General features: G+C 43.4%; 1 protein-coding gene across 1 annotated transcript in view; it reads right to left on the bottom strand.

Annotated features, from left to right (window-relative positions):
- Positions 1-13929, bottom strand: part of LOC140721622 (NACHT, LRR and PYD domains-containing protein 3-like) — a 1017925-nt gene that overhangs the window by 488241 nt on the left and 515755 nt on the right. The window lies entirely within an intron of this gene.

The following is a 13929-nucleotide window of genomic DNA, read 5'->3' as shown; positions in this document are numbered from 1 at the left end:
CCACATCTCAACTGTTAGTCTGTGACTTGGCAAAACCTGGGAATCAAAATTCGCCATTAATCATTCGCTGATCTCTGGATTCAAGTAACAATTCAAAGAATCTCTGTTTGCAGCCTGAATATTCTACAATATATTTTTCTATTAATCCAGCTGTTGGTTCTGATGAAGCCTTCACTCCAGGTCCTAACGCTCTGGGAATCCCAACACACCCTAGGCAGGCTTCTGATACACTGTATGACCCAGTCCAGGTGACTTTTCTATCTTCAGACCTTTCATCTTCCAAGCCCCTTTTCCTTTGTAATAGCACTACACGCAATTCTATTTGCTGATGATCTTTACCTTTTGGAATTCTGCTAGTGACTTCCACAGAGTTTGTCTGGCATTTCCTTTTCACCCGTTACTGCAACTACAACAGCAGTTTCTAGTGGTCCGATATCGACCCTCTCCCTTTTTTCACTCTTTATATATCTGGGAAAGAAAAAAAATATACTTTGGTCTCCTTTCTTATATTATTGACCATTTCCTTGCATTTCCTGCACATTCATGTATAACTAGGAGCATCTATAACATAGTTGCCTCCGACATGACCCTAGTCACTAGACTCTAGACACTAGAATACTACAGCACAGTACAGGCTCTTCCGCCCTGGATGTTGTGCCGACCCATGTATTCCTTTAAAAAGAGTACTAAAGCCACACTACCCCGTGACCCTCTATTTTTCTTTCATCCATGTGCCTTTCCAAGAGGTTCTTATATACCCTTAATGTTTTAGCCTCCACCACCATCCCTGGCAAGTTGTTCCAGGCACCCACAACCCTCTGTAAAAACTTACCCCTGATGTCTCTCCTAAACTTCCCTCCCTTAACTTTGTACATATGCCCTCTAATGTTTGCTGCTGGTGCCCTGGGAAACAGGTTCTAGCAATCCACCCTATCTATGCCTCTCATAATTTTTTAGACCTCTATCAAGTGCCCTCTCATCCTTCTACGCTCCAAGGAGAAAAGTTGCAGCTCTGCTAACCTTGCTTCACATGACTGGTTCTCCAAACCAGGCAACATCCTGGTAAATCTCCTCTGCACCCTCTCCATAGCTTCCACATCCTTCCTATAATGAGGTGACCGGAACTGAACACAATACTCTAAGTGCGGTCTCACCAGAGTTTGTAGATTTGCAACTTGGCCTCTCTACTCTTGAACTCAATCCCCCTATTAATGAAACCTAGCATCCCATAGGAGTTCTTAACTATCCTATCAACCCGTGCCGCGACCTTAAGGGATATATGGATTTGAACCCCAAGGTCCCTCTGTTCATCCACACTCTTAAGTAACCAACTATTAAACTTGTTGTCAGCATTCTGGTTTGTCCTTCCAAAATGCATCACTTCACACTTATCCGTATTGAACCCCATCTGCCACTTTTCTGCCCAAATCTGCACCCTGTCTATATCCTCTTGTAACCTTCGACAACCTACAGCTCCATCCACAACTCATCCAATCTTCATGTCATCCACAAATTTACTCACCCATTCTTCCACCTCTACATCCAGGTCATTTATAAAAATCACAAATAGCAGGAGTCCCAGGACAGATCCCTGCGGCACTCCTCTAGTCACCGACATCCAGGCAGAATACTTTCCTTCCACTACTACCCTCTGCTTTCTTCCTGTATGACAATTATTTATCCAAACAGCCAAGGTTCCACTTATCCCGTGCCTCATGATTTTCTGGATGAGTCTCTCGTGAGGGACCTTGTCAAATGCCTTGCTAAAATCCATCAAGACCACATCTACTACCGTACTTTCATCAATTGCTTTTTGTTACCGCTTTAAAAAACTCAATTAGCCTCATGAGGCACGACCTTCCCTTCACAAAGCCATGTTGACCCAGACAGTAAATTCCAGGCACCCAGAACTCTGTTAAAAAACTACCCACAATTGCTGTAAATTTACCCCATATCACCTTAATCAAATGCCCTCTGGTATCAGACAACAGTCAGATGTAAAATAAGTAACAAACAAAATACAGGCTGTCGACCCAGACTCATATCTCTCAAACTTCTACACCTCAGTCAGATCTCTATTCTAACTCCAGAATAAACAAACCAGGTTTATCAAACCTCTACTTGTAGCACATGTCACCGAATCCAGGCAACATCCTGATGAACCTGTTCTGCACCCTCTCCAATCCTTCCAAGACCTGGACAATCAGAAGTGAACACAATACTCCAGATGCTCCTTAAAACCATAAGACCTAGTAGCAGAATTAAGCCATTCGGCTCAGTGAATTTGCTCTTCAGTTCCTCTCTACCCCATTATCCCAGTAAACGTTGACACTCTTCCTAATCAGGAACATATCAACCTGCATTTTAAATATATCCAATGAAGTGTCTTCCTCAGCCGTCTATGACAATAATTTCACAGATTAACCACCCGCCAGCTAAGACATTTCTCCCAGTTTGTGTCCCCGGCAGCCAGGACAGTTCCCCACAGTTCTCAAGCATGTAAATATTCTGTATGAGCCTCCCATGTGGGACTTTGTCAAACACTCTACCAATATACAAGTAGACAATATCCATGTGTAACTGCATCCATCACCTTTGTCACCTTCTGGAGGAACTCAATTAAGCTGGCAAGACACAAACCCGACACAAAGAATTGCTACTGAACCCCAAACCACCTCATACATCCTCTCCGTCCTTCTCCCATGGGGCAGAACATATAAAAGGCAGAAGGTATGTACCACCAGTCTCAACGACAACTTTATTCTGCATTTATAAGACTACTAAATGGTCACCTACTATGTTATTGTTGGCTCTTAATAATAATAAGACAATTTTATATCTAAAATTATAGCATCGTACATCTCGTAACTAATAACAACTCAGGTAACAACTTAGATAACCACAATATACTCACAGCAGAGCAGACAATATACCATTCAGGTTTGAACAACAGATAACAGATTATGTAATTCTATTTCAAACCCTGTGGAAAGCAGAAAACTTTCAGTGTTATATTGTCAATCAAAACAAAAACCACATCTGATTCTGTTCCTCGTGTGCTTAAGAGAAGTTCTAAATATATATAAAATTCATACAATATTTGTGAAATTTCTACAACTGATGAAGAATTCGCGTAAAATAATCATCCTATTAACAACCACAGAGGAACAACGACCACTATCAAAATAAATGGAGGGATTTTCCAGAGCGACTCACTAAGCCCACTATAGTTTTGTCTGGATTTAAGCCCACTCATAATTTACTGAAACAGATAAAAATCAGGTATCTCATCAGAAAAAAAATACGAATTAAACCTTGACACAGCTATACATTGATGATTTGAAATTATTTGCTCTTGCATCAGTAAAGCTGAAACAAATAATTCAAATAATGGAACTAATTTCCAAATATATAAGCTTGAACTTTAGACTAGGAAAGTACAGAACATGATTAAACATAAAGAAAAGTGCAATAGAGCCGGTAGAATTTCAAACAGAGCATCAGGATACAATGCAACAGAATATGAAACGTATATTTAGGATATCAACAAGCAAAGAAAATAGACAATAGTGTGATAAAGGAAAACCTTCCAACAAAATTTACTTCAAGGCTGAAGAAAATCTGAATTTACTGCAAGGCTGAACAAACTTTGAATTTACATCAAGGATCAAGAAAATCTGCCAAACAGAGCTGAACAGTAAAAATATAACGAAGGTAGTAAACACTCACTGTGCCCATATTGACGTATAATTTTGGTAAAATACCCTGGTCTGAAACAGATCTGGAAAATATGCAAAACAATAAGAACTTAAATAGCAATTTCTGGAAAACACCATGTGCACTGGAGCGCACTTGGATTGATATGAACGAGGACAGTATGAGGATGATGAATAACAGATCTAAAAAAATGAGACAACAGCCACATAAAAATTTTCAGGATCAGGGTTAATATCATGGACACATGTCGTGAAAATTGTTTTTCTGCGCCAGCAGCACGATTACAGTAAAGTGTGTGCAGTGAGTCTGTATTTATGTATACAATTGTGGAAATAGAATTGTATCAGCGTGAATTAATCAGTCTGATGGCCTGGTGGAAGAAGCTGTCGCGGAGCCTGTTGGTCCTGGCTTTTAAACTGCGGTACCATTTCCCGGATGGTAGCAGCTGGACCAGTTTGTGCTTAATGAGTCTTGGGTCCAGAATGATCCTTCGGCCCATTTTTACAGAGTGAGTACAGAGAGCTTGGTAGGAAGTTGAAAAACAGGAGATAGAGGGTAGTAATCTCCGGATTGCTGCCTGTGCCACGTGCCAGTGCGGGTAAGAGTGCGATGCTCTGGCAGATGGACACATGACTGAGAAACTGGTGTAGCGGGCAGGGTTTCAGATTTCTAGATCATCGGGAACTCTTCAGGGGCAGGTGGGACCTGTACAAGAGAAACGGGTTACACCAGAACTACAAGGGCACCAATATACTTGCAGGGAGGTTTGCTAGTTTTATTGGGGAGGGTTTAAACTAGATGGGAACCAGAGTGCCAGAGTAGATAGTGGAATGGGGGTAAAAATAAATGATGTTGGTAGTTCATGCAAAGTCACAAATAGCAAGGTTGTGTGTGCTGGTAATATTCCTCTGAGGTGTGTATATTTCAAAGCGTGGAGTATTGTGGGAAAGGCAGACGAGCTGAGGGCCTGGATTGACACATGGAATTATGGCATCATAGCCATTACTGAAACTTGGCTACAGGAGGGGCAGGACTGGCAGCTCAATGTTCCAGGGTTCCGATGTTTCAGACGTGATAGAGACAGAGGGATGAAGGGTGGGTGGTGGCTTTGCTAGTCAGGGAAAATATTACAGCAGTGCTTCGGCAGGACAGATTAGATGGCTTGTCTACTGAGGCCATATGGGTGGAGCTGAGAAACAGGAAGGTATGACCACATTAATAGGGTTGTATTATGGACTACCCAATAGTCAGCGAGAATTGGAGGAGCAAATCTGCAAAGAGATAACAGACAACTGCAGGAGACAGAAATTTGTGATTGTAGAGGATTTTAATTTTCCACACATTGATTGGGACTCCCATACTGTTAAACGTCTAGATGGGTTAGAGTTTGTAAAATGTGTTCAGGAAAGTTTTCTAAATCAATATATAGATGTACCAACTAGGGAGGATGCAATATTAGATCTCCTATTAGGAAATGAGTTAGGGCAGGTGACGGAAGCCTGTGTAGGGGAACATTTTCGTTCCAGTGATCATAACGTCATTAGTTTCAACTTGATCATGGATAAAGATAGATCTGGTACTCGGGTTGACGTTCTAAACCTGAAAAGGGCCAAATTTGAAGAAATGAGAAGAGATCTAAAAATCGTAGATTGGGACAGGTTGTTCTCTGGCAAGGACGTGATTGGTAGGTGGGAGACCTTCAAAGGAGAAATACAGAGAGTAAAGGAGGGAGCTTAGGACACAGCCCTGAGGGGCTCCTGTGTAGAGGGGCAGAGGTGAGGGAGCCCACTCTTACCACCTGCTGGTGATCTGACAGGAAATCCAGGACCCAGCTGCACAAGGCAGGGTGAAGGCCGAGGTCTCTGAGCTTCTTGTCAAGCCTGGAGGAAATGATGGTATTGAATGCTGAACTGTAGTCTAATAACGTCATTCTCACAGAAGCATCCCTCTTCTCCAGATGTTTAAGGAGGTGTGCAGAGCAGTGGCTATTGTGTCATCTGTTGATGGGTTGTGTCGGTAGGTGAATTGTAGGGGGTCCAGTGTGGGTGGTAACAAGCTGCAGATGCAGTCCTTGACCAGTCTCTCAAAGCATTTGCTTATTATTGAGGTGAGTGCGACAGGACGCCAGACGTTCAGGCATGTTGCCTTAGTTGTTTTAGGTACAGGAACAATGGTGGATGATTTGAAGCAGGAGGGAACTCTACACTGGGAGAGGGTGAGATTAAAAATATCCGTAAATACACCTGCCAGTTGTGCCGCGCGCATCCTGAGTACCCGCCCTGGGACGCCGTCCGGTCCCGTAGGCTTGCGACTGTCCACTCGTTGGAAACACCTGCGAACTTCAGCCTCAGAGATGACTAATGTGCAGGTCGCTTTGTCGGCTCTCCTCGGGGTCTCAGTGTTGGCGATATCGAACCGAGCGTAAAGAGACTTAGATCCTCTGGGAGACAGGCAGCGATGTTGGCAGCGCCACTGCGCTTAGCTCTGAAGTCTGCATTGGGGTGCAGAGCTTGCCATAAGCTGTGTGTGTTGTTGGTGGAGAGCTGTGCCTGAATACGATCTCTGTATTGTCGTTTCGCTGCCTGGATGACTTTGCACAGATCGGAGCTGAATTTCTTGAGCTCCTGCTGATCACCGGCAATGTAAGCAGTCGGTCACACGGCAAGTGATGTTCACACGGAACTGTTGGTACAAATTTTGTGGTTTGGGAAGGCCTGACTGATTTCTGAAGGAAATCATCTCCCCTCTGTGACAATAACACACAACTGGGGGATGTTGTTATTACACAGCTGTGATTATAACAGCCGGGAACTCCCTTGGCAGCCGGAAAGGTTTACACAGCAGCACCAGGTACTCCAGATCCGGGGAACAAAAGGGTTTGAGGGCATGGACATTCTGGGGTTCCACCAAGCATTAATGATCATGAAACATACCCTAAATCCTGTTCTCTTCCCAAATAGGGTGTGTGTGTGTGTGTGTGTGTGTGTGTGTGTGTGTGTGTGTGTGTGTGTGTGTGTGTGTGTGTGTGTGTGTGTGTGTGTGTGTGTGTGTCTGTGAGGGGGGGTGGTGGTACTGGATGACGACACGATTGTTGGTGACGGTAGGGGCCAATTCTGGATCTGTGGACTCAGGAGCAGTTGGGACAGAGGGACAGCTGGGATGCAGGCGCTTGGGTAGTTGGATCCTTCTTGCATCCCCTCTTCTTTTCAGCAGTCGCTCTTCTGGATTCCTCAGAATTCCTGGCTTTTCCGTGGATCAGCGCCTGTCACTAGTTGACCTCCATATTTACCTGAGAGAGCCTCTGCTTAACTTGGTCCCTGTACCTCCTGCGTGGGGCACCACGATCTCTCTTGCCCTGAAAGAGTTCTCCGTAGAGTACTGCTTTCGGTAACCTGGAGTTATCCATGCGAGACATGTGTCCTGTCGGATGGTGGATCTGGCTGAGCAGCGAAGTGGCTTCAGAGCCTGGAAGTTGAACATATATAGCTGTGCATGTCTGTGTGATTATATGAAATATTAAACTAAATAAGTAGTGCAGAAATAGAAATAAAAAAGCGATTAATGAGTCACTATCGATGGGTTCAATGTCCATTCAGAAAGTGGATATCAGAGGAGAAGTTGCTCCTGAATCGTTGAGTGTGCGCCTTACTCCGTTCCTCGTGAACCAGACGGTGATGCAGCCAGTTCCAATGCTCTGCAAGTCACACCTGTAGAAATATTCGAGTGATGCTGGAAACTCCTGATGAAATATAGCCACTGTTGTGCCTTCTCTGTAGTTGCATCGATATATTGGGTCCAGGTTAGATACATGGAGATATTGACAGCCAGGAATTTGAAATTGCTCACTCTTTCCACATCAGATCCCTCTGTGAGGACTGGTGTGTCGTGTTCCCTCATCTCGCCTTTTCTGAAATCCACAATTAGCTCTATTGACACATTGTCATAACGCAAGCAGGATTCAGCACTCCATACACGCATATGCAAATCTGATAAGGGGTACACATCACTGAACGTAAATGAAAGCATAACCCATAAAAATGAAGAAACTATCATAATAGTAGAAAACGTTAACCAATGGGAGAGTCTGACTCCCCACGGAGGACATCCACACGATCTGAGCCGATTAGATGTCGACAAGGAAGCGTCGAGCCCCTGGCTCAGAGTTGGATACCTCTTCCCAGAAACAGAAGGGATCATTGTAGCAATACAGGACAAGGTTGTTGACACATGTAGTTATCAATAATACAGAATAAACGACTAATAGGTCCAAGACGATATATGCTGAAAATTATAAGAGAAACTACAACCAATCCGAATTTACAAGATCCTGCAGTAGTTCAACTGAATCTCATTACTTGCACAAGCACAATAAAATGGCGGACAACATTCACAAAAACATTGCTTAAACTACAACTGATGAAAAACACCATAATTTACTAAACGTACAAGCCTCTTCCATTTTTAGAGTTAGAGTCCTTCATATCATACTGCGTACGATCATTATTTCAGATAGGATAATACATGATCTGCGTTCGGATGTAATTTTACAGGATAAACAAGCAAAAGCAACTTTTTAAATATATATAGCCATTCCAAACACACATAACTTACAGAAATGAACTAGTAAAAAACAATACCAGAAATATGTTGAATTGAGAGGGCAAAATGAAAGACTATATAACCATATAACCATATAACAATCACAGCACGGAAACAGGCCATTCCGGCCCTCCTAGTCCGTGCCGAACTCTTAATCTCACCTAGTCCCACCTACCCGCACTCAGCCCATAACCCTCCACTCCTTTCCTATCCATATACCTATCCAATTTTACCTTAAATGACACAACTGATCTGGCCTCTACTACTTCTACAGGAAGCTCATTCCACACAGCTATCACTCTCTGAGTAAAGAAATACCCCCTCGTGTTTCCCTTAAACTTTTGCCCCCTAACTCTCAAATCATGTCCTCTCGTTTGAATCTCCCCTACTCTCAATGGAAACAGCCTATTCACGTCAACTCTATCTATCCCTCTCAACATTTTAAATACCTCGATCAAATCCCCCCTCAACCTTCTACGCTCCAATGAATAGAGACCTAACTTGTTCAACCTTTCTCTGTAACTTAAGTGCTGAAACCCTGGTAACATCCTAGTAAATCGTCTCTGCACTCTCTCTAATTTATTGATATCTTTCCTATAATTCGGTGACCAGAACTGTACACAATATTCCAAATTTGGCCTTACCAATGCCTTGTACAATTTTAACATTACATCCCAACTTCTGTACTCAATGCTCTGATTTATAAAGGCCAGCGTTCCAAAAGCCTTCTTCACCACCCTATCTACATGAGACTCCACCTTCAGGGAACTATGCACTGTTATTCCTAGATCTCTCTGTTCCACTGCATTCCTCAATGCCCTACCATTTACCCTGTATGTTCTATTTGGATTATTCCTGCCAAAATGTAGAACCTCACACTTCTCAGCATTAAACTCCATCTGCCAACGTTCAGCCCATTCTTCTAACCGGCATAAATCTCCCTGCAAGCTTTGAAAACCCACCTCATTATCCACAACACCTCCTACCTTAGTATCATCAGCATACTTACTAATCCAATTTACCACCCCATCATCCAGATCATTTATGTATATTACAAACAACATTGGGCCCAAAACAGATCCCTGAGGCACCCCGCTAGTCACCGGCCTCCATCCCGATAAACAATTATCCACCACTACTCTCTGGCATCTCCCATCTAGCCACTGTTGAATCCATTTTATTACTCCAGCACTAATACCTAACGACTGAACCTTCTTAACTAACCTTCCATGTGGAACTTTGTCAAAGGCCTTGCTGAAGTCCATATAGACTACATCCACTGCCTTACCCTCGTCAACATTCCTCGTAACTACTTCAAAAAATTCAATAAGGTTTGTCAAACATGACCTTCCACGCACAAATCCATGCTGGCTACTCCTAATCAGATCCTGTCTATCCAGATAATTATAAATACTATCTCTAAGAATACTTTCCATTAATTTACCCACCACTGATGTCAAACTGACAGGTCTATAATTGCCAGGCTTACTTCTAGAACCCTTTTTAAACAATGGAACCACATGAGCAATACGCCAATCCTCCGGCACAATCCCTGTTTCTAATGACATCTGAAAGATCTCCGTCAGAGCTCCTGCTATCTCTACACAAACTTCCCTCAAGGTCCTGGGGAATATCCGGTCAGGACCCGGAGATTTATCCACTTTTAAATTTCTTAAAAGCGCCAGTACTTCCACCTCTTTAATTGTCATAGGTTCCATAACTTCCTTACTTGTTTCCCACACCTTACACCATTCGATATCCTTCTCCTTAGTGAATACCGAAGAGAAGAAATCGTTCAAAATCTCTCCCATCTCCCTCGGCTCCACACATAGCTGACCACCCTGATTCTCTAAGGGACCAATTTTATCCCTCACTATCCTCTTGCTTTTAATATAACTGTAGAAGCCTTTCGGATTTACTTCCACCTTATTTGCCAAACCAAACTCGTAACTTCTTTTAGCTTTTCTAATCTCTTTCTTAAGTTTCCTTTTACATTCTTTATATTCCTCGAGCAATTCCTTTACTCCATGCTGCCTATATCTATTGTAGACATCCCTCTTTTTTCGAACCAAGTTTCTAATATCCCTTGAAAACCATGGCGCTTTCAAACCTTTAATCTTTCCTTTCAACCGAACAGGAACATAAAGATTCTGTACCCTCATAATTTCACCCTTAAATGACCTCCATTTCTCTATTACATCCTTCCCATAAAACAACTTGACCCATTCCACTCTCTCTAAATCCCTGCGCATCTCCTCAAAGTTAGCCTATGGAACACGAACAGGATATTATTTATCCCAATCGTAATATCAATAACTGGTATCGTCCTAAAGGCTTTACAGAATAGTATTAATAAATTAGGCCCACACAGCGATACTTGTGTAAATCTTCGAAAACCCATAACACTATACACCACGAGAATAGTCTGAAATCTCCTATCAATTGAGACATGAGTGTGCTTGGCTATGCCTGTACCTCAAGTTTTACCAGTTTAGGCTAAGATGATGATGATGATGATGATTAATAATAATAATAATAATAATAATAATAATAATAATAATAATAATAATAATAATAATGTTGACTTATTTATAAAGCACCTTTCATCCAGACGATGCCGTTCAAACCGCATCACAACGGGATAAAGTACAAACTAGAAAATAAAAGACAATGTGTCAGTCCTAATATACACCTCAGACGTCTGCACAGTACTGTAGTTTAAGGTGTTGAATTCTACAGTTTTGGAACATAGTCCCAAAAAAACTCAACACTGACCTCCCAATGATCCTTTGGCCTTCTACCTTATCGTCTGCCTGCACTGCATTTTCTCGGCAACTGAAACACTGTTTCCCTGAACTATTCTGTTCCATTTTTCCTTGTACAACCTCATTGCACCGATGTGATGTAATGATCTATTTGGGTCGCATGCAGAAAAGTTTTCCATTTTACAGAGGTGCATGTCACAATAATAAACCAATTTACCGATTCATTGTCAATAATACAGCGCCCCTTGGTTGCTTAAGATTGTTATAACCGGGTGGGAGGGGGGGGTGACAGTGCGGATGAGCTGCCACGACCTATTAAATGCTCCCAGTGGCGAGTAGCCTCTGTCCAGCTCTTGGCCTTCACGTGCGGTTTAGCCACTAATCCCGGTGGAAGCGTTTCTTCCCACAGGAGAAGGGGCAGAGGTGGGTTACTGGTGCCTTACAACCAGTCGCTTTGGGCAGATGAGGCTTGTCGGCAGTGATTGGCAGCTCACCCAGGAACAAGAAAACTCTGATCTCAAAACTCCACTGCCTTGTAGCTGTAACCCCTCATGGGGAAGAGTTTGGGAGTAAACCCAGTGGGAAAAGCCTGGAGCTGGAGTCCCTGAGTCAGTGTTAAATGGTGTTCAACGCAGACTGGCATCTCCTGCGACACCTCTGGTGCCAAGCTGTGTCAGTCTCTGCCGTTCCTTTGTGTACATCAGATGCATGGAGAGAGGGAGCTTGCTACATCGGCAGAAGCTTCCTCTCCATATCGGAGTGTCCCGGCTTGCAGGGGCAGGACATCCATGGTCGACTCTGACAGACGGAGGCCTCATTAGACAGCGCCCCATACCCCCACAGCAAGACTGATGAGTAGCAGTTGCCAAGACCTCACCACCCTCTCCCACAGACACGATGTACATCACTGAGACAGACCCTTGTGGCTTCTTCCATTAACACAGATTCCATCTTTCCACCAATCCTCCATCACTGCAATTGAAAACGACCCATTTTCATTCCTGTCATTCCAATGGGTTATCGATCCGCAACTTCACTGTGAATTTCCCCCAGGCGCTGCCCGACTTGAGTATTTCCCGCGTATTCTGCCTCTGTTTTGATGCAAGAGCAGTGGACACCTGTGACTCCCCAGTGTGTAGATTGGCCAAAATGCATAGTGTCCTGCTCTCCATAGTTCCACACCAGATCAACATTAACATCCTCTGTTAATGAGGCAAACAATGCTTTAAATATAGTGAAATGTTGTTGTAACGGGAGTGCAGTCAGGACTGCAATAGGATATTCAAGATTCAAAAACTTTATTGTCGTTCCAACCGTACATCAGCTCTGCAGGGTAGAATGAGACAGCGTTTCCCAGGAGCAGTGCAATCATAACATAACAAACGCAACACTAAATAATAAACACAACAGTAAATAATAAAACACAACAGCCACATGTCGCTTTAAATCAAGTTGTAAGTGCCCAGTGCAAGTTAGAAGCGTCCAAAGCAGAGTCAGATAGAACAGCTATTTAGCAGTCTGACTGCCTGTGGGAGGAAGCTGTTCAGTAGCCTTGTGGTTTTAGTTTTGATGCTCCTGTAACGTTTACCTGATGGCAGAAGAACAAACAGTTCAGGGAGAGGGTGTGAGGGGTTTTTAATGATGTACCGTGTCTTCTGGAGGCATCGACGTTGAAAGAGGTCTTGGAAGAAGGTAGGGAGACCCCAATAACCTTCTCTGCTCCCCTAACCACCCCCTGCAAGGCTTTTTGTCGGCAGCACTACAGCTGGAGTACCAGGTTGTGATGCAAAAGGTCAGCACACTCTCAACCACGCCTCTGTAGAATGTAGTTAAGATGTTAGTGGGGAGTGATGCTTGTTTAAGCTTCCTCAGAAAGTGCAATCAGGGGAATGTTCACCTTCACAAATAACTAGAACCAGAACATGAGGATTGGACATTTTCAGGGACATCCATTGCTGTCAATTCCGTGTCTGCGAACAGAATTTTACTTACTGTCCTAATATCCATGGAAGCACTGAATTTATTCATGTAATCTCAAACACTGAATGCTGAAATACCGTTATAAAGTTCTTTGTCAGATGAGCCATTTAACGTTTTGAATATGTTCTCTGTTCCCATGGAAGATGTTCAACAGAAACACAAGGAAACTCTGCGGGCACAAACTGAAACACTGAGAGTGAACACGATCCTGATGACGGAGAAGGTGAAGGTTTTCCAGCTGGCTGATCGATACGCTGAGCTCACGGTCATTTCTACTGTTCGAGATCGGACACTGGTGGAACATGAGCTGCTGGCAAGAGGCAGAGACCATGAGGATTATAGAGAGAAACAACTCCGCAGTCAGCTGGAAAAAATCCGTACTGATCAGTTATTCCAGAGCAGCTTTTCCCGGAGTAAATCCAAATCTGGGAGTTCAGCAGCAGTGGCCGGAGTCCCGGGGATCGGGAAAACAACGATGGTACAAAAGATTGTTTATGACTGGGCCACGGGGAAAATATACCAACAATTCCAGTTTGTCTTCAGTTTCAAATTCCGAGATTTAAACACCGTTAATTGTAGAATAAACCTGAGGGATCTGATTCTGGATCAGTATCCTTACTTTGGGAATATCCTGAGAGAAGTCTGGAAGAACCCAGAGGGATTACTGTTTATATTCGATGGTTTAGATGAATTCAAACACAAAATCGATTTTGCGGACAGTCGGAGAGATACAGAACCCAAGCACCAGTGCCCAGATCCCGAGTGGTGGTGTGAAGTGTCTGACATTGTGTATAGTTTAATCCAGGGCAAGCTGCTCCCAGGGTGTTCAGTGCTGGTGACCACCCGCCCCACTGCGTTACATTTATTG

This window comes from Hemitrygon akajei, unplaced genomic scaffold, assembly GCF_048418815.1.
Source record: "Hemitrygon akajei unplaced genomic scaffold, sHemAka1.3 Scf000058, whole genome shotgun sequence".
Classification (NCBI taxonomy): Eukaryota; Metazoa; Chordata; class Chondrichthyes; order Myliobatiformes; family Dasyatidae; genus Hemitrygon; species Hemitrygon akajei.
Note: the sequence above shows the minus strand (reverse complement) of the source record. Positions and strands in the feature narration are given on the sequence as shown.